At 38.0% G+C, this 14,691-nt stretch overlaps 1 protein-coding gene across 4 annotated transcripts in view; it reads right to left on the bottom strand.

Annotated features, from left to right (window-relative positions):
- The window catches only part of NTF3 (neurotrophin 3), a 293,608-nt gene that overhangs the window by 137,594 nt on the left and 141,323 nt on the right, over positions 1-14,691 (bottom strand). The gene's annotated exons all lie outside the window — the stretch shown is intronic.

The raw sequence follows: 14,691 nt of genomic DNA, 5'->3' as shown, positions 1-14,691 counted from the left end.
TTAGTCTAAACTTCATAGCGTGAAGGAATAGTATGCATGCAATGCAATGCCTGTGATGGCTCCATATCTAGGGGACCATACATCTTGAAGCAAGAGGCAAACATAATTTTCATCTAAAACAATTCACATTTTAGCCTGCTGAGTGCTGCATTGTAAGAAAAAAACAGTATTTACACATAACTGTTGAATGTAATATTCTCTCAGAGTTAGGCACAGCCAGCTTAAAATGGACCCAGTCATTTCTGAAGCTTATTTATGTTATTTTAGAAACATATTGCTGTGAAAGTTTTGGAAAACATGTAATCGAAAAGCAGATTTTATTTTGCATTTTCCTCACACAGAGTCTTAAGGTGTGTTTTGCAGCCTCTATATATTGTCAGGATCATGTAGTGAATTCAATACAGCTGATACTGTTTACTGGCTGGTGTACAATGCAACATTACAACATATTTTCTTGAGGTTTAAATGGTGCAGTGTCCAATGATACCTTGGTATGCTTCAAGCTTCAGAATGGATTCCTGACTTTCATTCAGTATGGAAAAAGCAGAATACATGGCCCACTTCCAAAGTGTGCCATGTCCGCTGTTATCACAATGTGCATTATGTTCAATAATGGGTGTCAACCATTTGAGCTTAGACACCCGGGATTTCTGTTGCCAATATTCTCTGTCTTCACCCATTAAGGGTTCTGAACAGAAGTGTCCAAGTGCTGTTGATGAGATGTGCTACTGAAGCGTTGTCTTCTAGCTTTTTGATGTTATTGCTTGCTATTCCTGGGTTTACATTTGGCCATAGTGGGTCATACAATCTATACCTTTGGTCAGACCTCTGTATTTTTCTTTAAGTATCTTCAAGGATTTGAGCTCCCATGTCCTTCAGTGTGTGGTAATTGTGAGGTCACCTTCCAAAACCACTAATCGATAGACCCTTGTGTGAAGTGGTGACCCACTAGTGCACCTGTTGTGTTAGTATAAATGGTGTATCATCTGCGTTATCCTTTCATGTGGCACCAGACACAATTTCTTGCATTGGATGAGATACACAACATCGGATAATCTGCAGTTGATAATATGCCGTTGTATGTCCCTTGTATTTGTATTGTTTTGTTCCGTGGCATAGTTATGCCAGGTTCAGTGCAGATGTGCTGGCATGTTTTGCATCTTCTAACATTGCCATGGGTACCTTACAGGTTTTCTTTGTTCTTCTTCTACTGGACACGTGCGTCTGATCAAAGACCACACTAGGTGTGTTGGTTGCTTGTATGCAATTAAGGGAGATTACTATTCTTATCTCGTCCTCTGTTCTAAATATATGTTGTAGATCCTCAACAATCCTGTTCAGTTGTGCAAGTGCTGTATGATAGATGAGAACCAAGGGTATACATTCTGCATTTTCACAATCCTTGTTTTATTGCAGGTTATCTGTGGGTATGTGCCCTGTACAAACACATTCTCTATCAAATTGCTTAGCTGAGTTCCCCTTTTTTTAAGAAGGATGTGGGAGGAGTGGTGAGTGGATTGCCCTTTGTTTTCCCATTGGACATATCTGTTGGTACCAGATGGCCTGTAGATAACATACTTGTTTGTGTGGCTTGGCTTTCATTTAAAGTTATGTGTTCCTCTCAAGTCTACAGAATGTTCTAGGTGGCTGTTCCTTCCAACTGGACTAAAACGGTGCCAAACCTTTAGTTGTGCTGCAAATCAGATACCGAAATGCGCCACAGACAGTGGCACATCTGCCAAAGGAGGAGAAAGGAAGACCAGCCGGACAGTGCCGTTCTATTTGACTGTCTACAAAAAAATTAAATCTGATACAAAATGGACTCCAGATCGCAAATCCACTAAAGACTCCCCAATATGGTATATTCCGAACAGACAAACAGGTATGCATTAGATAATATAAGGAATCATCTCATACACCCACTCTACTGCAAGGAAACAACTACCAACCCCACACCTGAATGCAACTATGTCCATTGTGGAAATATAACTGACCATTACAAAACAGCCAACATTTCCGCTCACCCTCAGTCCTTAGTACAAACCCATGCCCCAAAATGTCATCTTACTTCGAGCACTTTTACCAAATAATCAACCACAGAATAAAACACGAAACAAGCAAAGACCCAGAGACATCACTCAAAGAACACAACAAACAAAATAATTAATAGTACAAATGCTTTATGACTGAAGAATTTTATATTTCAAATGTTTTATTATTACTTTATTAATGAAAGCCTAGAGATATCTACTCAATTGCACTGTGGCATGTAGGCCTGTTAGTTCAAATAGCCTTTTCTACTCGTTACGGTTAGAATGGAATTCTTTCTTGCATTTTTAAAACCCACCATAATACTGATGGTGTTTAGTAAACATGCACCAATGTTCCAATCACAAGGATGTCAACATGTCCCAGACGGCTGACTGTAGTTGCATCCATGAGAGATGTCAATCATGGATTGATAACAACGATGCACACAATAACACTGCACTATAAAGGTAGGACAAATGCCTGCAATTAATGAACTATATTACATAATGTGGCTCTGAACTGAATTTGAACATACAGTGATGGCTACTAGGTGACACTGTGGCATGTGTTGCTCTTGAGCTGAAATGGCCTAATCTAATGTTAAATTAAACACATGGCAGTAACAGGCAGCTCTTCAAGGTAAACAATTGATATGTCGAGAAACCAGTTTACATCCTGGATCAACAAAAGCTAAATGACAAAACCACAAAAAAGAGATACATTATTTATTGCTTATTTACGCACTGCTTATTGATCAGGCGCCTATAAACAAGTGCTTCTTGATGTACATCAAACCATTATGATTCCATTGTCTGCTTCTCTCCACCCAAATGTAAACAAATGCTCCACATCAGTTCCCCCATGGCATTGGGAATGCCCCACTTGATGCAAATCACAAATGAACACATGCATAAATAATCTGCATTGTCCATGGATCTTTCTATGCCCACCCAACACAGAAAAAAGGTAACCTATGCCACACCGCCCCAAACGCTGCACCGCTTATGCTAATTAAAGGAAGTTGGTACAAAGTCTAAGCAAGTTTCACAAGCACAGACCACTGCCATTCTGCTCTGACCACCAATGGATACAGAAAATCCACATTAGTGAGAAACATATATGAAGATTCCTGCACAAGATAGGTGACCCTATCACACCTAAAAAGAGAGCCTCACATTCAATTTTAGTTGAGCTGAAGTTGCTCCGTGTCCTGTGCTATTATGCAATGGGTTCACTGTAGAGGGTAACAAAAATAACAGTGGTGTGCAAGCAACATGTACCACAGCATGTTACTTTCAACATTACCTATAGGATATCAGAGTCATCTAGCAGGCCTACTAGGCCATTGGCAAGTTTCCCAGTGGTAAATGGTAACACTAACGGCATATACCTGGAGATCAAAAAACATGTAACTGACATTTGCCTACCCCAACAAAGTGTCAACATATATCTGGTGGGTAATGAAAAGCTACAGTTCACCACCTGCTCCAAATGAGTCTAAGGATCAGGGCACAGCACTATTTTGGAAGCCAGTCAGGTAGCAGGGTGCGTGTTCCATGATTCATGTGTGGACTTAATCATGCTTGGTAAGTCATTGTTGAAACATCTGTTTGTATTCCACTTTTTGCCACCTCACACCCCAACAGCCTCCTCCATCCTCATGTGCCAAGATACATAGAGGTAAGAACCATGCTGTCTACTAACACAGCCTTCCTCTTGCCACTGGTGACAAAGAATACCCACTTAAGAAATGTCTCATGGTGGAACATGACAATCCCATGTCTAGAGAAAATAGGCACTATTATAACAGATCCCATGCACATACCAGATAGTCACTAACATTCTGAAGCAATGCTTTATGTGTCTGCACAAGGGATCATGGCCACCTACTGAAAGTCTCCCTCAGGCCGACAAAATGGCCACAGACCATGACAGTAAAAAAATCACAATAACAGTCTGGCAACACTTGTCAGAAGGAGAGTGAACCCATGTGAAAACCTCACTACTCTTCTATCTGTATACATATGTGTATACAGCAAAGAACAAAGATTGAACAACAATCTTCACAACATGGATTCAGATGATCACAGCATTAAAATATGTTTTTGTTATGGCCACAAGCACTAACGCAAGTTAAATGCATTTCACATGTGTACATTCTTCATCAGGGAATAACTGCAAATCAACACGAGAATGCACAATTAAAATACTGAACCTATTCATGTGAATTAGTAATTAAAATCCTAAATCATATAAAACCCACTTGCCGTAACTGCATCTTCCCTAATAGAACTGCAAAAACTATCAAACAAAATCAGAAAAAACGATTTTTCATATCATAATTCAAGATTCCACTTGTAAAAATAAAGTATTACAATAACTATTACAATCATACCTGGAATGGAATTGATAAACAAGCCTCATTAAGTGAATTATTGCTAAGTTATCTCTACAAAACAAATCTTCTAGTGAAACTCAATTTGTCAGCCAAAACATTGGAACTATATTTAAGTAATGTCATTCTGGTAAGTGCTCCCCAAAGCAAGACACTTAGAACGATCAATTAGAGCAAAGTGCAGGGAAAACAGACTGCCACATGTTCCATCTGTTTTTAATACTCAAGCACTGTTCTTCTACATATGCAATGATGTCATCAATGTGGTGATCTCATAGACATGATGACGCCATCATATTACCCTGTGGAATATTGTTATCATTTTGTAAACAGAACTGTGTTGAAAATTGAAATTGAAGAAAAAACTATGGTACATTTAGATACTCTTGACATCTATATAATCAAAATATACGGATATTCATATCGCATGGTGTACCGCAAATACAATCAACATTTTGCTGCTGCTTCCACGCCTCAATCAAATTGTTGTATAAGAAAATTATTTCATTGCTGTATTTTATTATCTTTCATTGTCATAATCACAATCATTGCATGATTGCTTTTAATTTCATTTCTTATTTTGCTTAGATTTTGCTTGATGAAATGATATGTAAGATGAATTTAATGATTGTAATTGTAAAAATCTTGTTGCATAGATATTTTGAAAAGTTGATCATATAACTGAACAAATAAAAAAAACAATCAACATTTTCCACTCAAAACTGCATATTGTGCTCAATTAAAGAAACATTAAAATATACATAAAACGGTCATCAGAATTACACTGAACAGTGGGTATAAAATGATTGTAAATAAGGCACTGTACAACTTGTTATTTATATTCACACTTCAAAATAAACAATATTTACAATGTATATGTTACTGGTTACTAAAAATATGTCAAACAATCATACCTCTTAGGCGGAAAAACACAACTGTAGGTTTCAGCATTCCTTGCTAGTGCTTGAAATATTGTGTAACTACTGTTCAATGCTAAATCTCAAACAAAACAACATATTGTAAGTTCAACTAACAAATACACATTGTATGTTTCATGAGGTTGCAGAGGATGGGTTTTTTTTTTAAGCTAACAGGTTCAATTTACACTCTTCATTCATGCTGCCAGGTATTACAGAGTTCAATTAATCAATCCAAAAAGCCTCTTTTTGATCACGTACACGTGTTATGTTGGTGGTACATGCACCGGGTAATATTACCTCTAAAACTTGAAGCTTTATTTGTGCCACTTGGTATCCTTTTTCCACAAAATGCTGTGTCACTGATGATTTCAGATTCTTTGTCCATAAATTTAAATGAGGTTCGTTCCACTGGATTTTTGCCTTTCGTGGTGACTATCCAATGCAATATTTGACAAAAGGACACTAGATTATATATGATGTTAGCTGCCTCACATGTAGCAATATCATGCCACAAGATCTTCTCCCCAATGTGAGGATGATGCACTGTATTGCCCTTTGTTACATTTCCACAATTGATACACTGGAGACAAGGACATGTGCATTTATAACCTCTCTCTAGGTTTAAAACTTTCAGAATGCACTAAAAGATCCTTCAAGATTTGACTTCTCTGCAGTAAAATGTCTCAGTAGATGAATGCACTGACTTCTGAGATCTTTGTGTAAGCTGCAGGTCTCAGATTTTTATCTGGAAAAGGGGAACCCAGAGGTTCATCCTCCTGCAGTTGATCAATTTAGTCAAATTGAAATGAGCAATTGAGGCGTTGAATGCCAGACCAGCAGAGTCAACCACATTTCAGGCTTAGCTGTGTCTGCTTTTCATCATTCACAGTTTGACACATTGTGTATTATGGAAGTGTTTACTATTACAATATAGGGAATTCGTAACAAACATGGCCCTCTGAAAAAACTAGGGCTGGGAAGGGCCACGCAAGCATTAGGGGAGCATGAAGCTTCATCCGGCTGAGCTTGCTTCCAGAATCCCTGTTGAGGTTAATTTTCAATAATAGGGAGAATCCATGGGTGCATGTCGGTTTATAGTGATTTAATCGAATGCCATTTTTTCGAAAGTCATAATATCGAGAAAAAAACGTCAAAAACAAAAATTTCGATTTTTAAATTGCATTTTATTCGAAATGGTGGGTTCCCCCCAACTCCCCTTTTTTATTTTTTTTGTTTTACCCATTTTATTTTATTCCAGGACCCCAAAATAAATATATAATTTAAAAAAAGGGCATTCGACTTTTTTTTTCGACCTTTTTGTTTTCGATATTATGACTTTCGACTAAATGTTTTCGATTTTTTGACTGCACACCGTGCATGTCAATGACTTTAGAAAGGCCAGTAGGGCGAAGTAGAGTCAGTCACATATCAAGCATTCCTAATGTAGACTAAGATGTTCCTTAAAGGAATTCCTATTTCGTGAGATAGGATTATAATGCCATGAGCTGTTGGAAAAACACATAACATTTCTCTACATTAAGAGACCTATGAGTTGAGGGAGCTCCATACATGCTCCTGGCACTTTTGTTTGTGAGGGAACTGCCAAGCGCATATGTTTTGCTGTGACACAGCCTTCCGGAAATGTATAGGGTAACCTGAGCATTTCTTAAATGAATGCAAATTTAACACAATTCTACTACACCTGCAAATATTTTATTTACATTACTTTGTGTGAATTTTGCTCTAAGTGTTTTTTTTTTAAAGATTACAATATTTTGTCAGCTGCAAACAAAGAGGTAATTTTGGTTTCTATATAAAAGAAAAAGCCAGGTGCAAGGCATTAGTCATGTAGAAACTACTGTCTTTGAGCATAAGTGGTGAGAAGTGCTCTGAACTTCTGACCTATTTCATTAACATTATACTTTGTTTGATTTAAGCATGTGCTGGCAGGAACATGTCTGATCTCTTCAACACAATGTCCACAGCAACATTGTATCTGCATGAATTGTCATAAGCGTAACCCAAATATATAACCCATATACCTTAAAAGTTCAGACAATCCCGCGCCATATGAGAGCAGTGAACATTCAGGCAATTCAGGGTTTGGCCAAATGTATTAATGCGGGTTTAATCATGAAAACTGCAGGTGTAATATTTGTGTGTGATCCAGTTGGAAGCCCTGTCTGCCAGCCATCTGCTGATTTGGGGAGGGTGCCTTGTAGTGAAAGAGAAGCTGCAATGCGTGATTGCCTTTTCCTTGCTCAGTTATCACAAAGCACGTGTTTTCAGACGGATATGCATTTTCAGATCCGTTTCAACTTAGATGGTCTTCCACACATGCATAAAGTATGGATTATCATTTGGAGAAAGTATGTCCTGAACGTTTGCGTGGCTCCACTGGGTACTCTGGTACATTTAGATACGTGGCATGTGGGCCTGGCTATCACACAATGAGTTGTGCTGTAGTCCATGCTCCTTTGGTTTCAAAAGCAAGTGTTTGTGTTGTGTATGTGGCGTATGTTCACTTTAATTTGTGAATCTATCACTGATGCATTTGGGGCCAAGACATGTAGTAGCATATTGGATTTGTGCCTTGTGTACCTGTTCATAGCCTTCAGTTGGTCATATCCGAGGATGATTTTGGCGGTTCCTAGTGATAGCATTGACAACAAAGCATCTAAAAAAAAAACATCTAATGTATTTTATTTTTATGTGGGGGTTCCCCCCAGAACCCCTTTTTAATGGTTTAAAAGCCATTTTTACTAAACGAAACCCTTTACCATCAATGCTTTTTTTTCGATGGCATGGTTTGTAAATGCTTTGTTTTAGATGCAATGACCGGATAACGATTTATGATTCTGGATATATGACTGGGCCATTATTTCTGGGTGCATGGCATCTCCTTTGGTTTGGTCAGCCCACTGATTGTGTATCCATTAGCACCTGCGCCACTGCAGCGACGGTTTACTTTATACAAGTACACATGTGTTGTTATGGGCAAATTATAGTCCACGTGGCTGGCAGACGTTATGCTATTGCCCATATATGGTGGTTGGTGAAGATGTGTTTATGGTAGTGGGCAGGTGAGTGTGCGGAAATGGCATAATTGCTTTGGTGTTTGGAGCCAAGTACTATATTCACAGGGTGATTGCATTGTACACTCCAAGGGTCTTGTTTCCATGATTGGTATACATGCAGTTGTCTGGTTTTTCATGGTGTTGACAAAGATGGTTTGAACATCTTCGTGTTTGCAATTGACTATGAATTGAAATGTACTTGACCAGGTCCATTGCTACTCAAGACTGAGTGCTGTGCTTGTGTATTGTTTTCATTTATTTCAGGTTTGAGTAGTACTTAACATCATACTGTTAGATAGTGGAATAAACACGTGGGAATAAGAGCCTGCTAAAATAAGTACTATCTCTGCGGGATTCTGTGTTGATTTATTGATTTTTAAATCGCATGCAGTGCTGCTCATGTGGCACATGTGGTATTTCAGATTGCTACCCGAGTAAAATTCCACTTTTAATTTTTTTATTTGCACAACGTAGTCTCAACATACTCACATGCTCTATTGACCTACTTTCCTATATCATGAATTCATTCATTTATTAACAAATACCACCACATCACTTCTTCCTTGGTAACCATCATATCTCATTATTCCTTTAAATACATCTATTCACTACACTGTTTCTTCCTTAGTCGAATGCTCTCCCATACCTTGTGCACAGGTGCCTTGCATTAGACAAGCCTATGATATGCTATGTTATGTTTTGTTATGCACGGGTTGATTGCAAAAGGTACGCAGTTGTCCATTCGAAACAAGTGTCTGTGGCTGCTGCCTCTAAGCTTCACACTTTTAATGTAATAGAAGAAGAGCATCAAATTCTATTTTAAACAGAGTCTTTACTCTTTTACAGACAACATAATTAAATCAATTTCTACAGTTCGAACAAAAGCAGATTGTATTGAAATTGACATTGCAATAGCAGAACAAGAGTGCCTCTAAAATAAGCAAACAAGAATTTAAAGCGTTCAAAGCAGAAGTAAAACTTGCACAGGTATACACTGTTAACATTAATGGTGATTCCTGCATCAGACTGAATGTGTGGGTGTGGCAAAGCTGCATGTTGTGTCCAGGTAATGGCCATGCACTTTATATCTTGGATGCCATAGGTAAAAGAAAGACAGTGTGACTGAGGCCGCCAAACACTTGATCATTTGAGCAGATATTAAACAAATCTTCGATGACAACAAAGCCGATCCTTTAGAATCTAAATGAGAGGAGATCAACACAATATACTACATGGTCCACCAGATTCGGAACTACTAACAACTCACTATGTGACTGTCTTTCTTTCATTTGTGTGCCTGAGAACAGGGAACAGCAATCTTAACTTTGCTATCAGTATTTATCGTGTACCTTATAATAAACATCTGTATTATTATTCATACTTGTCATCACCCCACACAATGATTTTTGAGTATACCTTTTAAAGGTCTCGACTCCATAGACCAGGGGTCTGCAATCTGCGGCTCTATAGAGGTTTCGGACTACGACTGCCATGATCCCCCATGATCCCATATTATGGACTATGCTGACCTGGGCTGATGGGAGTTGTAGTGCCACACATCTGGAGAGCCAAAGGTTGCAGACCCCTGCCATAGACTATTATTGGGCAGACAAAGTAGATAAATAAGCCAAAGTAGTCACCCTATTGAATACGAGGATGTCTCTTTCCTATGTACTTTCTGTTGACAATGTGATATATACGAGGATGTCTCTTTACTATGTACATTTGTTGGTTCCATTACTTTAATTTGCGGCAAAAAAGGCAGTGAATACAAAATATTGCCGCAAAAATGCTGTGGTTTTGCCGGCACAATCCTGTAAAGGATGCAGGGGACCCCCACACCCCCCTTAAATGGTATAATGGGGTACATTTTTGCCGAAATTTTGTTTACCAGCAACATTTTTGAGGCAATTTTATTTTCTGATACCCATTTGTCTGACCATGTGACGACTATAAAGCAGACCTTTTCACCTTATTCTTGATCGTAACTCATGATAAATCACATGAACTATACTCATGTCCACACATTCATAATGTTCATCATCTAGTATGATAATTTCTGACATACTTCTTTTTAAAAACTCAGGACTACTTACATGATTACTATTCTAACAATGTAAACATAGGCCTAGATGGCCGAGGCTATCCCTTCCCTATGTCCATGTTGGTGACCATACGATGACAATACATACAGCCACCTCTATGCACCTCAAGATGGTTGAATGCCAATACATTTGACAAATTGCATGCCCCATGTACAGAGCATAAGTACCCTTCACTAAAGAGCTTTGGTTAATATAATAAAAATGCGTTCCTTCTGTAATGGGCAAATCCCTATTCTCAATTCATATACTGTATTATTGAGGGTCAGCATGTTTATCACAAAGACAGTTCTCATTAAGTTTTAGACTTGCTTGCACTATTCCCCATACCAAGGCACAGCCATATGTTTGCCTCATGAGTCATGATAAACAATGTATATTCATGATTGCTTAATCAATCTTAGTGTGAGCCACTTATAAAAATGCATCAAGGACAAATATAATGGTCTATCAACTTTTGATGCCCATGTGTGTTGGTGATAATTTAAATAGAGTGCCTTTGACTTATCTATGTGTCTGATATTAAAATAAAGATTATTCACATCATATCCAAAACTGCAAGGAACTCCATGCCGCAGGTTCCGGGTGCCAATATGCTTCAGCTAATATGGCAGAGAAATAGTTATATGATGATAAATATCCTTTGGCGGTGCATTGGTACCTTAAACATAACCAAGACAATATGGTTGATACTAGATTTTGTGAAATTAGACGAATGATGCAGAATGAAAGAGGAGGGGATCTGGAGAGATTGTTAAGGCAGCAAGAAGCCATCATTATTTTTTATTTCAGAACCACTATTAATGGTCCCCACACAGATAATGATATGCTAGAATTCAGGTTAGTTATGTTTGCCTTTTGTTAAAGAGCGGATTGATGAGCATTACATATTGGGTTGACATACATGACGTATTTGGAGGAATGTTAACATTGTCATATGTTGAAGATGTTAAGCTTGTCATTCATCTTTGAGCATACAGGTCATGGGACAGGAGAATAGTGATATCCGACCCAGCTTTATTCCAAAGGATGCATAGTCTGGACAAGTAGGAGACACTCACATATGTTGTGTAGATAAATTTGAGTTTCATATTGCATGACCTATGCAATTTTGCCAAGGGCAAGCAATTCAGAAGTTGGAGTTAGTAAGTAGCATGGGTGAATGCCACTCGGTTTGATAACTATGAGGACCAGTATGTATATATAGAGAGAAGTAAACATACATTTTAAAATGACACGCTGGTTTGGTAAACGTGAGTTCTATCCCGGGTTCACAAAAGGGATTTAAAGTAAAACAGGGAAATAGCTGTTGTGATGGTGTACTGCACAAAGATTTAATAGGCGTGTGATGGCGAAATGCAAAGCAGTGCAATTTCGAGATTAGAGTAGTGGAGTGAATGAGGAGGGAAAGCAATGCTAGGTGTGAGTGATAAATATGGTCAGCCATTTACTAAGTGGCGCAGGGTAGCGAGAAGCGTGAATTATACCTGGAGTCTTGAAAAGATAAATGAGAAATGTTTACTCATTCCTAGTCAAGGAATATGTATATTTAATAGCCTTATTGATCTTTATAACCTCTACGATGTGGCAAACACATAAAGGTATTCATCTGAGTAGCCAGTGCAAGATGGCGCGTGGATTGATTAGGTGAAAGTCCAACCTCGAAACCCATGATTCAAACTATACAAAAAGTTGGCAAAATGGTGCTCTGTTCATGCGGAACACAGGAAGCATGCATTAGACTGGGCATGGGAGCATGGACATACAGGTACTTAGGGGGAAAGGATGAATGGAGGAATACAGCATGGGTCAGGACTAACTGTAAGGGATGGTTTGACTGTACACTATATTTTGTAGAACTGGCGAGTTTAGTGATAAGGTATGTTCCGGGGTAATGCATGAGTCTGTCAATTTGTAACATTGGTGTGCAGGAAAGTGAAGGGATATTTTGTCTCTACAGAAGAAACGTTTGGGAAATGAATGTCCAATGGAAGCAATGTAATCACTGATCAATTGCAGAGCAGTATGTTGCCATAAATGGTGAGTGTCACAAACAGAAAATAGCTGATTTGCAGTAGAGCGCTCAGAGTGCAAACGATAGGCATTCACAATTAAACGTTGATTTACTTAAATTGGCACATGAACAGGAGTATACCATGATTCTAATATGTGGTGAGGTGTTTATTAGGAGTTAGATTTATTGTGTGTTGATAGTTAATTTAATTATGTTTGGGTGATGATTGACGTGATGTTCTTGATACAGATATTCAAGACAATAAAGGAAAACATTGTTTCTGATATATGATGTAGTGTGAACATAGCCTCGAAAAAGCTCACTAGTGTCCCTGAGAATATAAATGTGGGGTCTATGCAAAACAGGTGTCGGCAAATTGTAGTGATATTTCATTGCAAACACATAATGGATGCTTGCCACATGTGATTTTTAATCATTTACCAACTGTATTTCTACCTTGAATGCAAACACTTACATATGATAATATTAATTTGCATATGAACATATCTTAATGAAGCACCTTTTTGTCGTGAAGTTTTTGAAGGCTGGCCCAAATTGGTTTGGGTTTAGTGTATAGTTAAGTGAGGGGCCGTACAGGTGAGGACTTTAACCATATCATTTTTTAATTTTAATTGAATCCCTAGACCTAGGAATATGTAAATTAATTTGTAATATGTGAGCACAAGGAGGATCATTTAAAGTAACCTGTGTGTTTTTTGAGTAACTTAGTTTCATTAGAACAGAAAATCTCCCCAGTTTCATTCTTGCTGTGCCTTTTAAATAGAATCTTTTTGTAACTCAGTGCACTTTCATGTAGAAGCTGAGGGACTCATTCACAGAGCAGTTTCAAATGGGACTGAGCCATTATAAAACGCTTCTGTGAATCAGACTCTTAGGGCCCGATTCATGGAATTTTTTGCATGATGCAACATGACTTTGCACTGCTGAAAAGTGAGTTTGTACTGCCCACAAAAACCCTGATTCATGGAACTGTGCAAAATGTCTTTTGCCGAGCAAAGTCACTTTGCACTGCAAAAAAAACACTTTCAACTGCTCCCGCCTAATTCATGGAGCAGTGCAAAGTTTATTTTTGCCGGGCAAAGTTACTTTGCCCGGCAAAAAGACACTTTGCAGTGGTCAATGACTCAGGGTGTTTGTTGGCAGTGTAAAATCATTTTGCATCGTGCAAAACATTCCATGAATCTGGCCCTTAATGTGCAATTATACACTGTTTTACTAGAGTTCACCACCAGAGACATCTGCAACTTATTGTAAAAAGAGACATGCATAAGAATTTTAAGTCACAATTGTCCAATTAATGTGAATGTGATCTATTTGTGTGATTAAAAGCTTTATTTCAGATGATTGATATCACATAAAAGCAATGTGATCTACTTACGAAATAGAGAAAAGTACACAATACATTTTCTATAAACTGCTCATCAAAACGTTCTCCTTTAATAGCCGCCATTCAGGAGCATCCTTCTGTTTCTTGGGGTTGGTTGCACAACATCTAAGAACCCACCACTTATATACTCTAGAATCAGAACTATACTGTAAAGGTTAGAGCATTTTGCTCAGTAATTATTTGAAAAACCAACATTTGAACACTGAATTTCCATTTCTTCCCTTTTTTCTTTCAAACTTGTGTCTTGCTATCATTGTTTTTTTTTTTAGGAATCAGCATGATAATTGATGGAACTTATTGATGGAGTATATTCAGATATACATCGTTTTTGGTATGTCAATCTTTACACATTTATTGTAATGTGATTGTACAATCATTCACTTTACAGTTGGTGTATTATTCACTGTACTGTTTTCACTCACATGCTAATGCCTGGGGAAGTTCTGCAGTGTGACACACATCTTGGCATGACTAATATGAATGGGTAATTAATGAATACATCTTTTATAGCAAACTTAATACTAAAGACCAGTCTCTAAGTGCAGGACCGTGATCTGAACCTGTGTTGCTCTGCAGTGTCTTGCTTCCAAGACAGATGCATTGCCCCTGAGCTATGCTCCCGATCTGGGAAAAGGTTATTATGTATGGATAATGAGACTTGTTGACACAAACTCACTAAGAATCTAAAGGAGCTACTTTATCCTCTTAGTTAAAGGACTTAGACACACTTTCTCCTTTTTACTT

This window comes from Ambystoma mexicanum, chromosome 12 (genome assembly GCF_040938575.1).
Source record: "Ambystoma mexicanum isolate Mex_15411 chromosome 12, UKY_AmexF1_1, whole genome shotgun sequence".
In the NCBI taxonomy this organism is placed as follows: domain Eukaryota; kingdom Metazoa; phylum Chordata; class Amphibia; order Caudata; family Ambystomatidae; genus Ambystoma; species Ambystoma mexicanum.
Note: the sequence above shows the minus strand (reverse complement) of the source record. Positions and strands in the feature narration are given on the sequence as shown.